The 18,934-nt window shown below is 44.1% G+C and overlaps 1 protein-coding gene across 1 annotated transcript in view; it reads left to right on the top strand.

Moving 5' to 3' along the window:
* The first annotated feature begins 2,236 nt into the window (after nucleotides 1–2,236).
* The window catches only part of TACC1 (transforming acidic coiled-coil containing protein 1), a 124,410-nt gene continuing 107,712 nt past the window's right edge, over nucleotides 2,237–18,934 (top strand). The window contains exon 1 of the mRNA XM_039242561.1: nucleotides 2,237–2,336. The gene's annotated coding sequence lies outside the window, so the exon portion shown is untranslated. The remainder of the gene's footprint in view (nucleotides 2,337–18,934) is intronic.

The following is an 18,934-nucleotide window of genomic DNA, read 5'->3' as shown; positions in this document are numbered from 1 at the left end:
TTGCTTGGGATTCTCTCTGTTTCTCTCTCTCTCTCTCTTTCTCTGCCCCTCTTCCGTGCTTGCACTCTCAAAAGCAAAAATAAAAACCCCCAGATCATGGACAATCTTGACACTGACAAGTAAAATTGCAAAATACACTTCCCAGAACCCCAGCACCTCTTCTGTAAAATGAAAGCAACAATACCTTACAGAGGTGTTGTGTGAAAGCTGTTTTCCATTTGAGGAGGCCGCTGGTAGAGCTGGCACACACACTAAGCACTCCGCCAGTGCTTTAAACCTCGTTAAATTCAGTGTGGCCCCTCACCCACAAACCAATCCAAACCTGGGCATTTTGTGAAATATTGTCTAGCTTTAACCTAGAAGAGACTGGATTTTCTTCTCAGCTTCAACCTCTGTCTTGTGCTGCCCATGAGATTGTTATGCCTCTGTCCATATTCATGGTATCAAAGCAGTTAGTTTAGCAAGTGGAAAGAGATGACTAATCTAGTGACTTGTGCTCTCAGGATGAGAATTAGCAATACCATCCCACCAATTCTGTCTGGCAACATCTCCCCATCCCTGTGGTGAGCCGCGCCCAGCAAGCTGCACACTCTTCCCGTCCGTAGAATTAGACTTTTGCCCTCATTTGTGGGCATGATCAATCTTTTTAGAACATAGCTTATCTATTTCTGAGATATCAAACAGACTCAATTTGTCTGCCTCTTTTCAGAGTGTGATTCTTGAGAGCATTTGGGGACACAGACCAAGTGTGGGAGTTCTATTTTTATTACACATACTATTATGTTAAAATATGTTAAAAAGTAAAATGGGCATCTCATTAAATACTTTTAATGATGGGCTAAATTTTGTTGATTGGGATTATTTCCACACTAAACCAAGACTGAAAAGATAGAATCTGTAAACTTCAGAATATGAATGCATTTCAATTACTTTCAAGTTTAGGTACAAAACTCAAGCTGGAAACAAAAAAGTATGACTTATGTCAGTCTTGCTTTCCTGACTAGGTACAAATACGTTATCAATATATCAATTCAAAAATCTAAACTCTGTTAGCATCAGCCTATTATGTATGCAGTACTGTTTTTGTAAATGAAGACTTCTAAAACATCTGACATTTTCTAACTTCACGAATTGGCAAAAAAATTTGTTCTTATCTTGCTTATACTATTAATTGGTTTATTACTCACCTCCTTTTAATAAATAGAACAGAGGGGACTTTCTCATTTCCTGTTTGTGAACAAATCCCCAATTAGCACGGTGAGAACTACTGAGTTTTATTGCAAGGGTCAATAAGTACCGTAAAGGTTCCCAATTTGCGGTGGCATCTGACAATTCACAGACATGCCACCCTCCAGGCGATTACCAATAGCTAAATTACCCCACCCACCATCTCCAGGAATCACCACCCATAATCTTGCCCCATCTCTGAGGCAAGTTTATTACTTGGAACTGAACCCCATTTGGGAAAAGTAGCCAATTCCTGTGTAACTATCACAGGAAGATCTAGAACTAAGAGAGGGCCTTGAAGACCAGCATTACCCCTCCTTACACAGTCCAGGCACCCTGCACTGTGGGTGGAGATGTGGGAGGATGAGGAAAGGCTGACCTAGATCCACAATTTAAGGACGTTTTCCACGCACTCTTTTACCAGTTATTATTGTTGTTGTTTTTCCATTAGAAGGGAGCAGGAAATAGTCAAGAGGAATATGGGTGTGTATATTTCTTGAAATCCAGACGTTCAGAGGGGGAAAAAATCCATCAAAAATGTCCCTAGTACAAAAGTTGGCAAAACAAATAGCCCTCTTTTTTTGAATTGAACTTTGTAGCAGGAGAAATTCTCTCACAAGGAGAGAGTGTTCCTGAGCCAAGTTTAGGCAGAGGAAAATTTTTCCAGCATGTCAGGAACGAAGCTGACGTTCCATTAAGAAAAAAAAATGTGCTAGAGAAAAGAGTAAGGGGGAAACGGCACCAGAATTCAGACGGAGCTTTAAATTCCAGACAGGGCACAGTTGAGAGCCCACGGAAAATCCCCCTCCGAAAGGAGACTCAGCCCATTTCTCCCTGGACCTCCCAGCCCCAGTGGACATTTCCTGTTCTGCCTCTGGAAATTCAAGCCAAAAATTACAAAACATCCTTTTCCCTCTGACCAAGTGCTCGGTCGGTTCGGAGACCATCCCCTCCCCACGTCGGTGATCTCAGTGCCTGCCCTCCCCTTCCTTCCGCGGAACCCCTCCCTGAGCAGCAGCGCCGGCTTCCCAAGCAGGGATGATGGATCCCCAGTAGCAGGTGGTGCAACAGGGAGAGAGAAACGGCCCGTGGGGACCCCAGCTGGAGAGGTAGGAATGGGGGCACCGGGCATTCTTGCGATCCTTTGACATTTATTGAGCCAAAGAGGCGCTTGTCCTTTAAGTCTTGGGCCGAGGGCGTTCTCTTGCTGGTGGGTGTGTGTGGTGGGTGGGGGGACGCACAAGCATAAGGTCAGACGTGTCTTTCCCTCTCTTTCCAAGTTGAACTTCAATTATTGGGTTTCTAGAAGCACACGTTTTGCTTGATTTCTGGTATGGAACGCACTGTGGCAGAATTCTGAGGCTCCCTTGATTTCTCTGGTTTTGCAGTTTTCCGTCCCTTCTCTTCCCTTCCCTTCCTTTTCCCTTCTCCTCTCTCTCTCTCTCTCTCTCTCTGTCTCTCTCCCTCCCTCCCTCCTTCCTTCCTTCCTTCCTTCCTTCCTTCCTTCCTTCCTTCCTTCCTTCCTTCCTGTCCCTGGAATGTCAAGGAACATTCATACATACCTTCAGCTCTGAATAGATTGAGAGGCATTTTCACTGTGGTGAACGGGGGCACAGCCGGCACCCATGACCTTGACCCTGTGCTCTGCCAGTGCTGTCTCCTTCCTCTTCCCCAACCCCCACCATGGGTGCACTCCACAGCTGTTTCTCCAGGCGTGGGGATGTGGCACAGGCCCCTAGGGTCCTTTGAGCACCAGTGCTGTGCGTTTATGGGTCACCCAGGTGTGGTATGAGACCCAGATGACCATGGCAGAGGTCACCTGTCCACCTGGAAGGCTGCGTGGGGCCCTTGGCTCTGTCAGGGACATGCTCCTGGCGGTCAGTCGCCGAAAGCTAGCCTTGGCCCCACACGTGCCGACATGGGACTGACAGGGAGAGCTCAGCATGGCTTCTGCACAAGGCGTACTCAAAAATGTATGAAGCAGTCATAAATGAAGCATTTCCAATGCCCTTTCTTTGAACTCGTATGGCTTTTACTTCTCTGTCCCGCACGCATTGCTGCTGACCCACACACACTGCCTTGCACTCTTCCCTGACAGGCTGCATAAATGAGAGCGAGAATTGAACAGACTAGTCGTAACTGATCAGCTGGGGATCCAAAGACAGCAACTAACTGTTGCTGAGCGCTGGTTATGTGCCAGGCACCATTCTAAGGGTGGTAGGTGTCACTGCAGTCATCCTAACGTACAGATGAGGACACTGAAGCTTGGAGAGCAAGCAGTCCATGGCAGAGGTGGGATCTGCACTGGGGTACCGGCCCGTGCTCTGAAACCAGGAAGGTGGGGAATTGAATCTTGGTTCCCGCGTTGCCTTGCTGGGTGGCTTTGGACAAGTTCACTGCCCTCAGCCTCAGGTCCCTCATCTGTAAAATGGTATAGTAATAACCCCCACCTCACAGGGGTGTTGTGAGGGGTAAAATAGATTTAAAAGATGATTTTACTGAAGCAAGTGAACAATGCAAGCGAGCCCTTCCCAGCCCCTGTAGTGTGCGGTATAAATGTAGAAGAATCTCTTGCAACTGAAAAGCCTCAGGATTCTGTAGGAGACACCAAGGGTGTCTTGTGAGGCTTTGTACCTTCCATGAGGGACACTGGACTTTACTTGCCAGCCAGTATAGACTGTAGCTGCCAGCTCCCTGGACTCCAAGCTCTGTAAGGGCAGGGTTCATGTAGTATGTCTATTTGGTTCTCTTTAAAAAAGCTTCTCGGGGCATCTGGGTGGCTCAGTTGGTTAAGCGTCCAACTCCATCTCAGCTCATGATCTCATGATTCATGAGTTCGAGCCCCGCGTCAGGCTTTGTGCTGACAGCTCAGAGCCTGGAGCCTACTTTGGGTTCTGTGTCTCCCTTGCTCTCTGCCCTTTGCCCACTCACACTCTGTCTCTGTCTCTCAAAAATAAAAACAAAACACCAAAAAAAATTTTTTTAATGCCTCTCAAACTGTGGTCTGAGGATATGATTGCCTTTTAGAAGGGCCCCAGGGTCCCTTTGGGGGAGGAGTTCAGGAGTTTCCTCTTCTGACTTCCAACAAAGCACCTCCACCATTATGGACTTGTGTGTTGGGGTGCCCAGCTGAAGTAAAGTTTCGAGAACAATTTTCAGAACTGTTAACCTGGAACAAGTAATATGTCTGGGCTGAAAATGACTGCTTGTGGGATGGAGTTGATTCACGGAAGAATTTCTAGCTTCCCTGTCCAAGCTCTCACTTGGCCCTCCCCTCTGCCTCTGACTTAGTGATCATCTCCTGCCCCGGGGCACCCAGTGGAGGAATGTGCCAGCCAGGTCTGGAGGTGAGCTCTTCCGTCTCAGGCGCCCATGCTCGTGTGCAGGGACAGGCAAGCTTATATTACAGCCTGGCCTCTCTTTTTCTGAATGTGTCCTTCTCAACTCTTCGCAGTTATGGACTTCATGATCAATAATGATAATAGTGTTCTTAATCTCTCTTAGTGATGACAGCTTACTTACTGAGCCCAGTACTATCCTAAGCACGTTACACAGATCAGCTCAGGTAATCCCCACAAAAGCCCCCCCAGTTAGGCAGTTGGGGATGTTCCTCACTCTCTTGATGGGGGATCTAAAGGTAGAGACATAAAGTGACTTGCACAAGGGCACCCAGCCAGTTAATGCTGATGGTGGATTTGGAGCCCCATCTTCCAAGTCTGAGCCACGCTGCCTTGAATATTTTTGCAGCCTGTTTGATAGAAGTAAGAGGGATATTGTTGTTTGTTTTGTTCATATTTTTGGCAAAGGATGCCCCAGAAAATATGCTGGGAGGAACAGAGTGACAGGGCCAGGACAGAATGTTCCATGGAAGGAAGGGTGCTTCTGTGAAAAAGCAGAATCAGGATTTTTGTTTAAGCTCTATCCCTGATAAACTTGACTTCTTCCCTCGGAGGTGGTGTGGTTTAGTGGGAAAGAGCAGCTCTGGACCCAGACTCCTTGGGTTCAAATCCCAGTACAACCATTTTTAGTTAAGTCATCTTAGACAAATTATCAAAATAATGATATCCCATGCAGAGGGACGATAATACCAGTATCAATTCCATAGAGATATTATTATGACTAAATGATTTAGTCCACGTAAAGTATTTAGCACTGTGTCTGGCACAGAGGAAGCACTCAGTAAATATGTTATTATGTATAAAAGAGGTTGTTGGATTAACTTTAGGTAGCTGGGTGGCCATCTGGAAATAAGTATCTGGTATTTGAGGCTATAAAATGGACACTAACAATTTCAACTGTGAGCTGGGGGGAGAGGGTTATTTCTGGACCCCAGCCAGAAAGGAGCAGCGTCCCAGTTTAGGATTTATGAGAAAGAACCAAGATGTTCTCCCAGAGATTAAAGAGATAGAACTAAAGTAACTAGTCTTTAGGGTTGGCCTTTCCAAATTGGATACTTTGATTAAATAAGTATAATTTATTTATCTTTGAAGTAATGGTAATTAGGCCCACCCCTGACCTATTGTTATTTTGAAAAAAAAAATTGCTTGTGTTTTCAGTGAGCAAATGCCAATGGCTGAACCACTTGTATTTTTAGAAGAATGGCTTCAGGATTACAAGCTGAGATATAAAATTTAAGAGCTAAATATAGCAGATAGAAAACCCAGTAAAGAGATCATGAATTACAAAAGAATTTTGTGGCTTTTTCAAAGAGCAAATCAGCGCAGAGCCTTAGTCTAGATTAAATTTGCAATGATTTTGAAAGCTATGTGCCTCAGTTTGCCAACCTTTACTGGAAGGAAAAGTAGGCAAGATATGAATTAATAATTGATATTTATTGAGCACTTACTATGAGCCAGGCATCGTGCCAAGTGTTTCATATGCATTTTCTCATTTGCTTAATCCTCAGAACTGCGTATCAAGGTACTACTTGTGTTGTCCTCAGTTTACAAATGAGGAATGCAAAGTTTAGAGGAGGAAACAACATGCATAAACACACACACAGCTGGTAAGTGTTAGGGTTGGCACTAACTCAGGATTGTCTGGTTTGCTCATGGGTGCTTAAATCTTACAGCTTGGTTCTAGTGGATCTAACCTTCCCTGATTTAGACCATTTCTGTCTGCTTGAAGAGTGCTGTTAGGAAGAGGATGGAGGGAGCAGTTACACCCACGGCATTTAGGCATTTTGGGAACAGGGGTCAGAAGGTGCAAAGGCAGGAGGGGATGGGGAGGTGGGTGCACTGAGTAATTCCAACTACTAATTAGTAGTTGCATCTAAGCAAGCACACTGTCAGGCAGCGCGCGGCAAACAGGATGCTACCTGAACCTGCCTCCATGCTCTCCCAGAGACCCTGTGCCCAGGGATTCCTCCTTCCTTTTCTTTTCAATTTTTTAAGTTAATTAATTAATTTATTTTGAGAGGGAGGGGGGCAAGCGAGCGAGGGAGGGGCAGAGAGAAGGAGAGGGAGAATCCCAGACAGGCTCTGCACTGTGCAGACCCTGATGCGGGGTTTGAACCCACAAACCCATGAGATCATGACCTGAGCAGAAATCAAGAGTTGGACATTTAACTGACTGAGCCACCCAGGTGCCCCTCCTCCCTCCTTTTTTGCAAGGATCTCTGTCACTTTCTGCAAGACAGAGAAGGTCCCAGCTGCAGCCTCCCTTTGAGCCCTGCTTTGCACCTCATACCCTCAGGATCCTGTATCTAAAATTAATCCTTTTCCTTGTCCGTCAGAACCCCCTTTGACCAGTGCTTGACTTTCAGCAAACCACTGGAAAGTGATTAACAAATGAATTGATATGCAGGTTCAGCTCTAGAGGGAGACTTAGATCTCACCTGGCAGTGAGGAGGAGAAACATTTTGGAGGAGGGAGACCCCCAGGCACCTCCAACCACATTCCATGATGGTTATCTGCTCCATCACTAGAAAGGCGGCTCCTTTCTGAGGGTCTGAGGGCCACAGTGCAAGCTTCTCGTGTGTTCCTTAATTTGGGGGGGGGGGGCATTATTTAATTTTGAGACAGAGAGAGACAGAGTATGAGTGGGGGAGGGGCAGAGAGAGAGGGAGACACAGAATCGGAAACAGGCTCCAGGGTCTGAGCTGTCAGCACAGAACCCGACGTGGGGCTCGAAGCCGCAAACCAGGAGATCATGCCCTGAGCCGAAGTCGGATGCCTAACCAACTGAGCCACCCAGGCTCCCCTCATGTGTTCTTGATAGAGAAGCTGCTTATCCGAATTCTCACAAAACATCTATAGCACCAGCCCAACGCAGACAGCTCTAGACGCAGGGTGACATGGTGATGCCGCTCCCCAGTGCCCAGGTCCCTCTCTCTCTGTGTCCTTTCATCTTTCCTGGCGGCCCCACTGCCACTTAACATCTCTCACACACAGACTCCTCTTCCTTCCTCACCTCCAGTAAGCCCTTCCGGCCCTTAACTCACCAGACAACATTAAAGCACACACTTCCCGAGTGTGGGCGCGTGTGCAGGAAGAATCAGATTGTTTTGCTGGAAACAAGGTGATAATGGAATTCAGGAGTTAGCAGTTTGGGGAGGATTTTTAAGGATTTGGGGATATAGGGGTGTCTGGGTGGCTCAGTTGATTAAGCGTCTGCCCTTGGCTCAGGGCATGATCTTGCAGTTCACGGGTTCTAGCCCCGTGTCAGGCTCTATGCTGACAGCTCAGAGCCTGGAGCCTGTTTCAGATTCTGTGTGCGTCTCTCTCTGCCCCTCCCCCGCTCATGCATGCTTGCTCTCTCTCAAAAATAAACATTAAAGAAAAAGGATTTGGGGATATAGGTCCTTGTTAGGCCCTCCACCCCCAAATCACACACTATAAACCAGTGCTCATGTGGGGACCATCAGGAGTCATGGAAGGTTCTAGTTAATGACTATGGGTGGGGTTAGGGGAAGGCAGGAAAGGTGCCCTTTGTCCCAGGCCACCCAAGGTGCATGGGGCTGGGGGCGGGAGGGTAGTTTACACTTCCTACACTTGCTGGCCTGGAAGGCTAACGAAGATGTTCTCTTCCTTGGCCTCATCCTCCTTTTCCAAAAGGTTCCAAAGAGACGGAAGCAGACAGGGGTAGTTGGCAAAGCAGACATAATAGAGAACAAAACATCTCAAGGCAGCCGGGAGAGCGTGGTGTACGTTCCTTGTTCAACGTGGGGCCTCCTGGACCCTTGGAACTTTCCGTAGTTTGACTCTCTGGCTAATTATTACCATGTGTGCGGTTGCTGGCAGCCGCCCCGTGCTGGGGCTGCCAGGGGAATTGCCGGGCCGGCCGAGGGCTGCACCAGCTGCCGAGGCCCCCTGGAGTTTTCTGGAAGAACAAGCACACGTGCCTGCTGACCGTGTCCCGGCCATCGGGTGAGTGGCTTGCCCGTCTGCCCTGCCTCCTGACCGCGTGCAGTTGGCTGTCCTCTTCCGGCCCGGGACCTGTGCTCATGGCAATTGAGCACAGCCTGCTCCTTTCCTCCGAGCGGCTCTGTAACCGGCGTGCCCCGCACGTGCTTGCATAGATGCGGAGCTGCGTCATGGAAAAGAGGGGCCTGCTTATATCCGAGGAAGTAAACAGCTGTCAGGACTCTAGGCACGTGTCAGCGTTAGCCTGCTAAGGGTTTAGTCTGCTTCTAGAATCCAGAGCATCGGAGCTGAAAGGGATCTTAGAGACCTACTAGTCTAAATCCTTCATTTTGTGGATGAAGAGAAGGAAGCCTGGGGAAGTAGTGACTTGCCCAAAGCCACAGAGCTAGAGCCCACAGGCCCCTCACAGAACCAGTCTGTTAAGGGGATGGTCTTGAGAAGGCATGAACGTTATGGGGGTGCCAGATATTTCCATTTGCCCTTATAAATCCACTCTCCACTCTTCTCCACTCTTCTCTGTGTGCAGAGGGCTGACGTGACTAGCTCCCTTCCAGTTAGGTGCAGGCAACAGAGGCCACTGGTATGAGATCAGAGGAAGAAAAGAGAGTGATATGAGGTGCTTATTCCTCTGCCTGTTTGCTGCTGCATCGCTGCGGGTCAACTGTGTCCCCTCACCAAAGGCCACAGCCCCTATCAGCCCTCAGCTCTGTCCCCCTAGTCCTTTAGGCTTGGGGTGGTACTGGCGTCTCCCTCATTGTTTTGTTCTGTGAAACTATACTCTCTTGAGATCTCTCACACTCTACTCAGACCTTTGTATACAGTCCTTTTTTTTTTTTTAGTTTATTTATTTTGAGAGAGAGAGCGTGCGAGTGTGCACGAGCAGGGGAGGGGCAGAGAGAGAGAGAGAAGAGAGAGAGAGGATCCCAAGCAGGCTCGGCACTGTCAGTGCAGAGCCCAACATGGGGCTCGAACTCCTGAACCATGAGATCATGACCTGAACCGAAATCAAGAGTCGGACACTTAACCGACTGAGACACCCAGGAGCTCCTACGGTCCCTTATTAAACTCTCAAATTGGGGAGTGTTACCTGCCAGGTTCTTGACTGATACATGCGGGTGGCTTTGTTTATTACAGAAAGAAAAATCTATATGAAAGGAAGGTAAAATTTATGAAGAGGGTATAGAAGTTCCCCATGGCTGCTGTAAAAGGTGGCCACATACGTGGTGGCTTCAAACAGCAGAAATTTATTCTTTGACCGTTCTGGAGGCCAGAAGTCCAAAATCAGTATCCCTGGGCAGAAACTGAAGTATCAGAAGGGCCACGCTCCTTCAGTAGTTTCTGGTGACTGCCGTTCATCATTAGCTTGTGGCCACATCACTTCAGTATCTTCCTCCATGATCATATGTCCTATTCCTCTTCTGTGTGTGAAATCTTCCTCTGCTTCCCTTTTTTAGAAGGACTCTTGTGATTGCATTTAGGGCCCACCCAGATAATCCAAGGTAGTCTGTCCATTTCAAAATCCTTAATTATACTTGCAAATAAAATAACATTTTTCTAAATAAGGTCCCATTTACAGGTTCCAGGGAGTGGGACCTGATATCTTTATATTAGGTCATTATTCTGCTTACTACAGAGAGTGATAGAGGCACAGATGAAGTCCTTCAGAACAATTTTTTAAAGATTTTATTATTTTAGAGCAATTTTAGGTTACAAAAAAATCGAGGGGAAGGAACAGAGATTTCCTATATGCCTCCTGCCCCCACACATGCATAGTCTCCCCCATTATCAACAACATTCACCAGAATGGTCCATTTTTACCAAAGATGAACTTACAATAACACATCATAATCACATGAAGCCCATAGTTTACCTCATGGTTCCCTCTTGGTGTTGTACATTCTGGGGATTTGGACAAATGTATAATGATCTGTACCCATCATTATAATCTCATAGAGGGTGTGTTCACTGCCCTAAAAATCCTCTGTGCTATGCCTGTTCGTCTTGTCCACATCCCCCTACACTGGCAACCAATCACTGATCTTTTTACTGTCTCCATAGTTTTGCCTATTCCAGAATGTCCCGTAGTTAGGATTACACAGTATGTAGCCTTGTCATTGGCTTCTTTCACTTAGTAATATGCATTTAAGTTCCCTCTGTGTCTTTTCAGGGTGTGATAGCTCATTTATTTTTGAATAATGTTGAATAATTTTGAATAATATTGAATAATTTGAATAATGAATAATATTCCATTATCTGGATTACCACAATGTATTTATTCTTTCACCCACTGAAGGACATCTTGGTTGCTTCCAGGCTTTGGCAATTATGAATAAAAAGGCTGTAAACATCTGTGTGCATTTTTGTATGGACATAAGTTTTCCACTCCATTGGATTAATACCAAGGACTGAAATTGCTGGATTGTATGGTAAAGGTGTGCTTAGTTTTATAAGAAATTGCCAAACTGTCTTGCACTATACTATATTGCATTCCCTCCAGCAACGTATGAGAGTTCCTTTTGCTCCACATCTTCACTAGCATTTGGTGTGGTCAGTATTCCAGATTTTGACCATTCTAAAAGGTGTGTAGTGGTATCTCACTGTTTCAATTTGCATTTCTCTGGTGACATATGAGGTGGAGTATCTTTTTTTTTCTATTCTATTTTTTTTAATGTAAATCCAAGTTAGTTAATATATAGTAATAATGATTTCAGGAATAGAATTTAGTGATTCATCACTTACATATAATACCCAGGGCTCATCCCAGCAAGTGAGCTCCTTAATGTCCATCCCCCATTTAGCCCAACACCCCTTCAGCAACCCTCAGTTTGTTCCCTGTATTTAAGAGTCTCTTGTGGTTTGTCTCCAACCATATCTTATTTGGTTTTTATCTTATATTTGCTTCCCTCCCCCTATGTTCATCTTGAATGAACATGTTCTCATGTTTGTTTCTTAAATTCCACATATGAGTGAAAGCATATGACATTTATCTGTGGAGCAACTTTTCAAATGCTTACTTGCCATCTGTGTAGCTTCTTTATTGAAATGTTTGTTATGGTCTTTGGCCCATTTTTTTAATCAACTTGTTTCTTTATTGTTGAGTTTTAAGAGTTTTTTCATAAATTTTAGATAATGAACTTTATCAGCTCTGTCCTTTGCATATATTTTGTCTCAGTCTGTGGCTTATCTTCTCATCCTCTTGACAGTGTCTTTCAATGGAGCAGAAAATTTTTACTTTTAATGAGTCCAGGTTATTAATAATTTCTTTCATTCATTGTGTCTTTGGTGTTGTTGTATCAAAAAGTTATCTCCAGGGGCGCCTGGGTGGCTCAGTTGATTAAGTGTCCAACTTCAGCTCAGGTCATGGTCTCACGGTTCGTGGGTTGGAGCTCAGTGTCGGGCTCTGTGCTGACAGCTCAGAGTCTGAAGCCTGTTTCAGATTCTGTGTCTCCCTCTCTCTCTGACCCTCCCCTGCTCATCCTGTCTCTCTCTCTCTCAGAAATAAATAAAACATTAAAATTTTTTTAAAAAAGTTATCTCCACACTCAAAGTCATCCATATTTTCTCCTGTATTATTTTTGAGAAGTTTTATAGTTTTGCATTTCACATTTAGGTCTGTGATCCATTTTGAGTTAGTTTTATTAAGGGTGTAAAGTCCAGTTGTCCCAACACCATTTGTTGGAAAAACTATCTTTGCCCATTGTCTTACCTTTGCTTCTTTGACTATATGTGTGTGGGTCTATTTCTGTGCACTCTCTTCTGTTCCATTAATTTATTTGTCTTTTCTTTCACCAATACCACACTGTCTTTGAGTACTGTAGCTTTACAGTAAGTCTTGAAGTCGAATAGTGCCAGTCATACAACTTTGTTCCTTTTCTTCAAAATCCTGTTGGCTATTCTGGGTCTTTTGCCTCTCCATATACATTTTAGAATCAATTTGTCAATATCCAAGTGGTTTCCATAGTGGTTCTGCTTATGAATGTCTGCTCTGGTAAGCAATGACTTTCTGTACTCGCCTGTCTTCCTCTCCAATCTTGGGTGCAGTGGTTTGTCCTATGTCCTTCCCTTTCTTACAGATCAAAGAACTGTTGGTTTTTCAGTCTGTTCAGCTTTTTACTTGTTGTTAGGACAGAGTGGTAACTTCCAAGCCCTCATGCAGTACTAGAAAACTCCGGAACAATTTTAATGGCACACATTTATTGATACCCCTGTTTGACAAAAGCATTGCTCAGTCATTGGGAGACACATATTGCTGAAGATGTCTTTCAGCCTCTAGACTCGCAATCTCTTATCTTTGGGCCTGGATATTATTGTGACATTCCCTTTCTGAAGCCAGTTGTTCAGTCACCAGGCAAACATTGTGGGGAAACAAAATGGTGGTAGATGTGACGGTGACACAAAAGTTGTGGAAAGGCATAGCCTAGGGACATTTCATGTGTGGAAATCATTTGGCTCAAGCAGTTAAAACCTAGAGCACAAAAACGGAAAGAAATTACCTGACTCCATCACATTCTGTTACAGATGAGGAAAATGAGACCTGGAGAGGGGAATTTCCCTACCCACAGCTGGCGAATGGCAGATCCAGGACTAAAATAGACTCAGTCTAAGGACTTCTCCACTATGCCACCCTTTCATATTCTTCCCACCCTTCTCACACCTTCTCACCAAATGCTCTCCTTTTGGACAATCTTTGAGTATTCTTTGTGGGATTTCTACCTTGAGTAGTTCCATTTGCTAGAAGTTGGTAGGCAGCAGGAATGCACTAGATATTGAGTCTGTTACAACACAGAATAAGAAAACAATGCTTAGATCAGTGCTTCTCAGAGTGCCAGTCCACAACAAGATGAAGAGCTGATATTAGAATATAAACTAACAAACAGCTTCCTGCATCGAGAAGACCTTGCTGTGAAAACAAGCCAGCTGAACTAAACGGTGTACTTGAACGATGTGCTTGGTTTACAGTCTGCTATGAGCTCCTTCACTCATCACAGACCAGCGTGATGATCACTGGCTAGAGGACAACAGTAAAAGCATGGCTTCACCGCTGCTTAAGCAAACCTATCCCCCAAATAGGTCATGTTGATAGACAAAGACATCGGAGAGGATGATAGCTCCTCTCTCCACAATGCACCTAGTCAGTAGAGTCCAGATCTAGGGCCATTCTTTTTTTTTCAATAGTTTTTTGTCAAGTTGGTTTCCATATAACACCCAGCGCTCATCCCCACAAGTGCCCTCCTCCATGTAGGGCCATTCTTTAAGGGGGATAATGACATTCCAGAAAGCATCCAACAATGCCTGACTTAGAGAGCATAAATTTTGTGTGGCTAAAAGAGAAGCTGTTTTAAAAGTGCTTACTTACCATAGTGCACAGCATATGATAAAGTACTAAATAAATAAATAAATAATTTTATTACTACTGTATCATCATCCATTACCAGTACCAGGTGCCTATGTCAAGTGAAAACCAAGTGAAGGATCTAGAGGTTTCCAGCTTGAAGTAATGAAAACTTGGAGGGATACGAGTCCATATGTTTGAAGAATGATCATGCAGAAGAAAGTAGACTAATTTTTCTATTTGTTTATTCAACTAATAAATCTTTTTGAGTGTTCACTGCACTCCCGGACTTTTTTCTAGATATTTGCTAAGGTTGCTGTGGGCAAAAATAATGAGGTCTTGGGTCTCATGGGTAAAGGTGGTTATGAGAAAATACATAAAATAAAAATAACCTCATAAGAAAAACAAGTCGGGGCACCTAGGTGGCTCAGTTGGTTAAGCACCTGACTTTGGCTCAGGACACGATCTCCCAATTCGTGAGTTTGAGCCCCACACCAGGCTCTGTGCTGACAACTCAAGAGCCTGGACACTACCTCAGGTTCTGTGTCTCCCTCTCTCTCTGCCCCTCCCCACTCACACTCTGTCTCTCTGTGTCTCTATCTCTCTCTCTCACACAAATAAATGTTAAAAAAGTAAAAAAAAAAAAAAAAAAAGGAGGAAGAAAACCAAGACAAGGTGATAGGGGTGGAGACTGGGAGATGTTTCTTCAGACTGGGTAATTAGGAGCACCCTCATGGAGGTGGTGATGCTTGAGATGACTCCTGAATGATAACAAAGGCAGTCACATGAAGGTCTAGGGCAGGAGGGATCTAGGCAGAGGATCATCAAATATCACTCAAGATGGTAAAGATTCTCGGCAGGGAGACATCAGCTAACTATAAGAAAGTTGATTTTAACAATATAAGGGAGTATTTTTGAAAATAACCTTTTCATTTTACAACAGCTTTAGATTTACAAAAGAATTGTGCAGAGAGTATAGAATATTCCAATATAATTCACATCCAGAATCCCCTGTAATTAACATTTAACATTTGTGTGGAACACATGACACAATTAAGGAACCAGCATTGATACATAATTATTAATTCAAGTTCATGTTTTATTTAGATTTCTTTACTTCTTGCTCAATGTCCACTTTCTGTTCCAAGGTCCCATCCAGGTGCCATATTGGATTCAGTAGTTATAGTTATAACTCCTCTGGTTACTTTTGGTTTGACAGTTTCTCCGACTTTCCTTGTTTTTGACAACCCAGAACGCTTTGAGGACCACTGATCCAGTATTTTGTAGAATATCTCAACTGGAATTTGTCTTATGTTGTTCTCATGATTACACTGTGGTTGTGGGTTTTTAGAAGGAAGACACCAGAAGTAAAGCACCATTTCCTTGCATCATATCATGGGTACATACTGTTAACATGACTTATCACTATTGATGTTAATTTTGATCACGTGGCTGAAGCAGTGTTTGTCAGATTTCTCCACTGTAAAGTTGCTCTTTTTTTCCTCTTTCTATATTGTACTCTTTGGAAGGAAGTCATTATGTGCAGTCCATGCTTCAGGAGTGGGGAGTTAAGCATTACTTCATTGAGACTGGAGTATCTACATAAGTTATTTGGGGGGCGCCTGGGTGGCTTAGTCGGTTAAGCGTCCGACTTTCGCTTAGGTCACGATCTCGCGGTTCGTGGGTTCGAGCCCCGCGTCGGACTCTGTACTGACTGCCAGCTCAGAACCTGGAGCCTGTTTCAGTCTGTGACTCCCTCTCTCTCTGACCCTCCCCTGCTCACGCTGTCTCTCTCTCTCCTAGAAATAAATAAAACATTAAAAATATTTTAAAAAAATAAGTTATTTGGAATTTTTCTTCATGGAACATTTGTCTCTTTACTTATTTATTTGTTAAATCATTTATTTATATTGCAGAAACTTACACATAATTATTTCATACTTAACATTATAATCCAACACTCATTTCTTAATTTCATTTCTCAACCTGTTCCAGCTTTGGCCATTGGGAACTCTTTCAGTTGGGTTCTGTGTCCATTTGGTACAGCTCTGTCAACATGGGTTTTGGTGTTGTGTTTGTTTGTTTCTTGAGCACTTCTTTACTTTCTGGCACTATAACGTGTTCCAGGATCATCTTGTCCTGGAATCAACCATTTCTCCAAATAGCCCAATAGGTTCCTTTTATTAGAGAATGGAATTGAAAACCAAGATCTGGGTGCTGTGTATGCTTGTCACTACAGAGGTGACATTGCTTTCATGCCCTCTCGGCTGATAGAACAAGAAGATATGTGTGTGTATACTAACTTGTGTATGTAAATATAGTTATTAATATTTCTGTATGTAACCATCTAAATCTATATGGAACAAAACATGGATTCATACTGAAGTCTCCAATTCTAATCTATTATTACATGGCTCTTTGTAGACCTCCCTTTGCTTACCTGTAACTTCCTACTTCAACAGAAAAGACTGGCTCCCACCATCTGCCATCCACTTGCCTCATTGTTCAATTGTAATATACATGTAGAGTGGTATTAGAATTGTTAACATGTGCTCTCATGGGAAACAACTTTATCAGTCAGAATACAGTGCTTATGTATAGTTCATTTGGCTGTTAGTCTTACTCCACTCGTTTTCAAAGTTACTTAGGTCAGCACCTTTCCCCCTTCAACGTCTTCAAGTAAAGATGTTTCATATATTTGTTATACAGTTAGATTGTTCTATCAGTCGGCATGCCATTCTGGGATCCCCTGACCTCCCGAGTGATTTTTCTTTAATGTATATACATTAAGGTTCACTTCTTGTGCTGTAAAATTCTATGGGTTTTGACAGATGTGTAGTGTCACATTTCCACCATTACGGGATGGTAAAAAATAGCTTATGCCTGGGGCATCTGGCTGGCTGTGTCTGTAGAGCATATAACTCTTAATCTCGGGGTCATGAGTTCAAGTCCCCTTCATATGCTTCACATATTAAGGCTTATTGAGGAGTAACACGTGGAAAGGAAAAGGAGAGAAAGCAAGATTGGGCAGGAGAGCCTTCAGACTGTTGTACAGTTTTGACTAAGTCTCTACCAGGCCAGTGAGGGGTTCTAAAGCAAACACTGTCCACTAGAGGAGTGCCATGTTGGGTAGAAATGGCCAGGCCTTTATACTACCACCTTGCTCAGCCATTGGCTGGGGACTTCCAGAGAAAACTGATCTCAGCTCCAAAACTGAGGCAGGCCCTGAAAGCACTAACAGCTGGAGGTTATCAGCTAACCACATTCCTTGAAGCTGGGTTGCTAAGTCCTTTCTTGGAAAGGGATCTGAGTGCTCTAATTCTGTGCCTGACAGAAATATCTTTGAAAATTCCAAGCAGAAGTTGGCCAGCCATTGGTCAGGATTCTCAAGCAGAAGATTCGTGAATCAGGTGGAATTTGGAATTGGATGATCATATTGGCCCCTTTCAGCTGTTGGGCCCTGGGACTATTCTTCAGCATGCTTTGATCCAGGCAATCCAGATGTTATGTTTCTCATGTTCATTCCATCTTGCTCACACCTCTGTTTCCTGTCTTGCACTGATCATCTTATGCCCTTCTCTGTCCTAGAAGTAGGACCAGTCCCTTTCTCCCAGGGACTATTCATGGAGGGGCTAAGGAGCCAAATGATGGAGTCTATAGCTTTCACTTGTGTTGCCCACACCTTTTTGAATCCCAGATGCTGAAGAAAATGGTTATAGTATCAATAGCAATGTGGGTCACTGAGTGGAATGGAGGAAAAGAAAACTTGTGAGCACAGGCAAGAAAGTTGAAAAATTCAAAGCTAAGACTACGCACATCAAATCGTGATCTGATTACCATCCACCCTTCCCTGGAACATGGTAAAAGGTAAACAACAGCACTCCCTACTGATCAGCGCATATACTACATCTGGCAAGGTGTGATCTTTTTATTTTCTTCCATCCTAACTTGCATGGGGACAGCTGACTTTTTCACCTGCAGGTTCAGAATAATGCAAGTGCAATTCTGGTCTTCCTCTGTAGCAAGGTGGAACACTTTCAGACTTCTTGAGGAAAGAGTGGCTCTGATGTTTTGTTGTACGTGCACTTAATCTTCCTTTCATTTAACCTGCTTATGGGTAAAAGCCTGTTTTATTCTTGTAACTTGGCAGCTCTGTTTGGCTCACAAATATCCTAAGATAAATAATTAAGGTCCTGACATGACCTCTAAGGACACTCTTGACTTCTAAGCCAAAGAACATTTTATATTTACTTTGTCTCTCTTTAGAGATTTCTTTTGAATGTTTGCTTCTGCTTTGAAGCATTTTTGGGCTCCATACCTCCTGTTGGCTTGCTCAGCCAGAAAACAGTAGCATTTTTAAAAATATTCATGCTGCTAATTTTGTACAACAAACTATCATACTGATTTTTAGTTTCAAATTTAATGCTCACAAATTAAAGCACTTCCTTGAACCCAGGCCCTCGGGACTCTTGCCAACCTTCTGGTTTTTTCTACCCACTTTTTCATGGGGTAGAAAGTCATTCTGGTGCGATGACTAAAGCTGGAAACTGCCGGGTCAGAGAATAGAAATACAGTACACTTTCCCTCCTCTACAACCCTCAGGGCCAGACAGTGGGGTTGGAGTCCATCTTTAAATATCCAAAGGTTGGGGCACTTGGCTGGCTTAGTTGGTAGAGCATGCAACTGTTGATCTTGGGGTTGTGAGTTCAAGCACTATGTTGGGTGCAGAGATTGCTTAAAAATAAATACACAGGGATGCCTGGGTGGCTTAGTTGGTTGAGCATGCGGCTCTTAAGTTTCAGCTCAGGTCATGATCACATGGTTTTGTGGGTTTGAGTCCTGCAATGGGCTCTGAGCTGGCAGTCAGGAGACTGCTTGAGATTCTCTCCCTCTCTCTCTCTGCCCCTCCCCTACTCACATTGTCCCTATCTCTCCCAAAATAAATAAATAAACATTTTTTAAAAAAGTAAATAAATACCCAAAGGTTGCTCCAGGTTTCTTCCCCAGAGTT

This window comes from Hyaena hyaena, unplaced genomic scaffold (genome assembly GCF_003009895.1).
Source record: "Hyaena hyaena isolate Hyena2069 unplaced genomic scaffold, ASM300989v1 scaffold_215, whole genome shotgun sequence".
NCBI classification, from domain to species: domain Eukaryota; kingdom Metazoa; phylum Chordata; class Mammalia; order Carnivora; family Hyaenidae; genus Hyaena; species Hyaena hyaena.
This window is presented reverse-complemented; position numbering and strand designations above follow the sequence as displayed.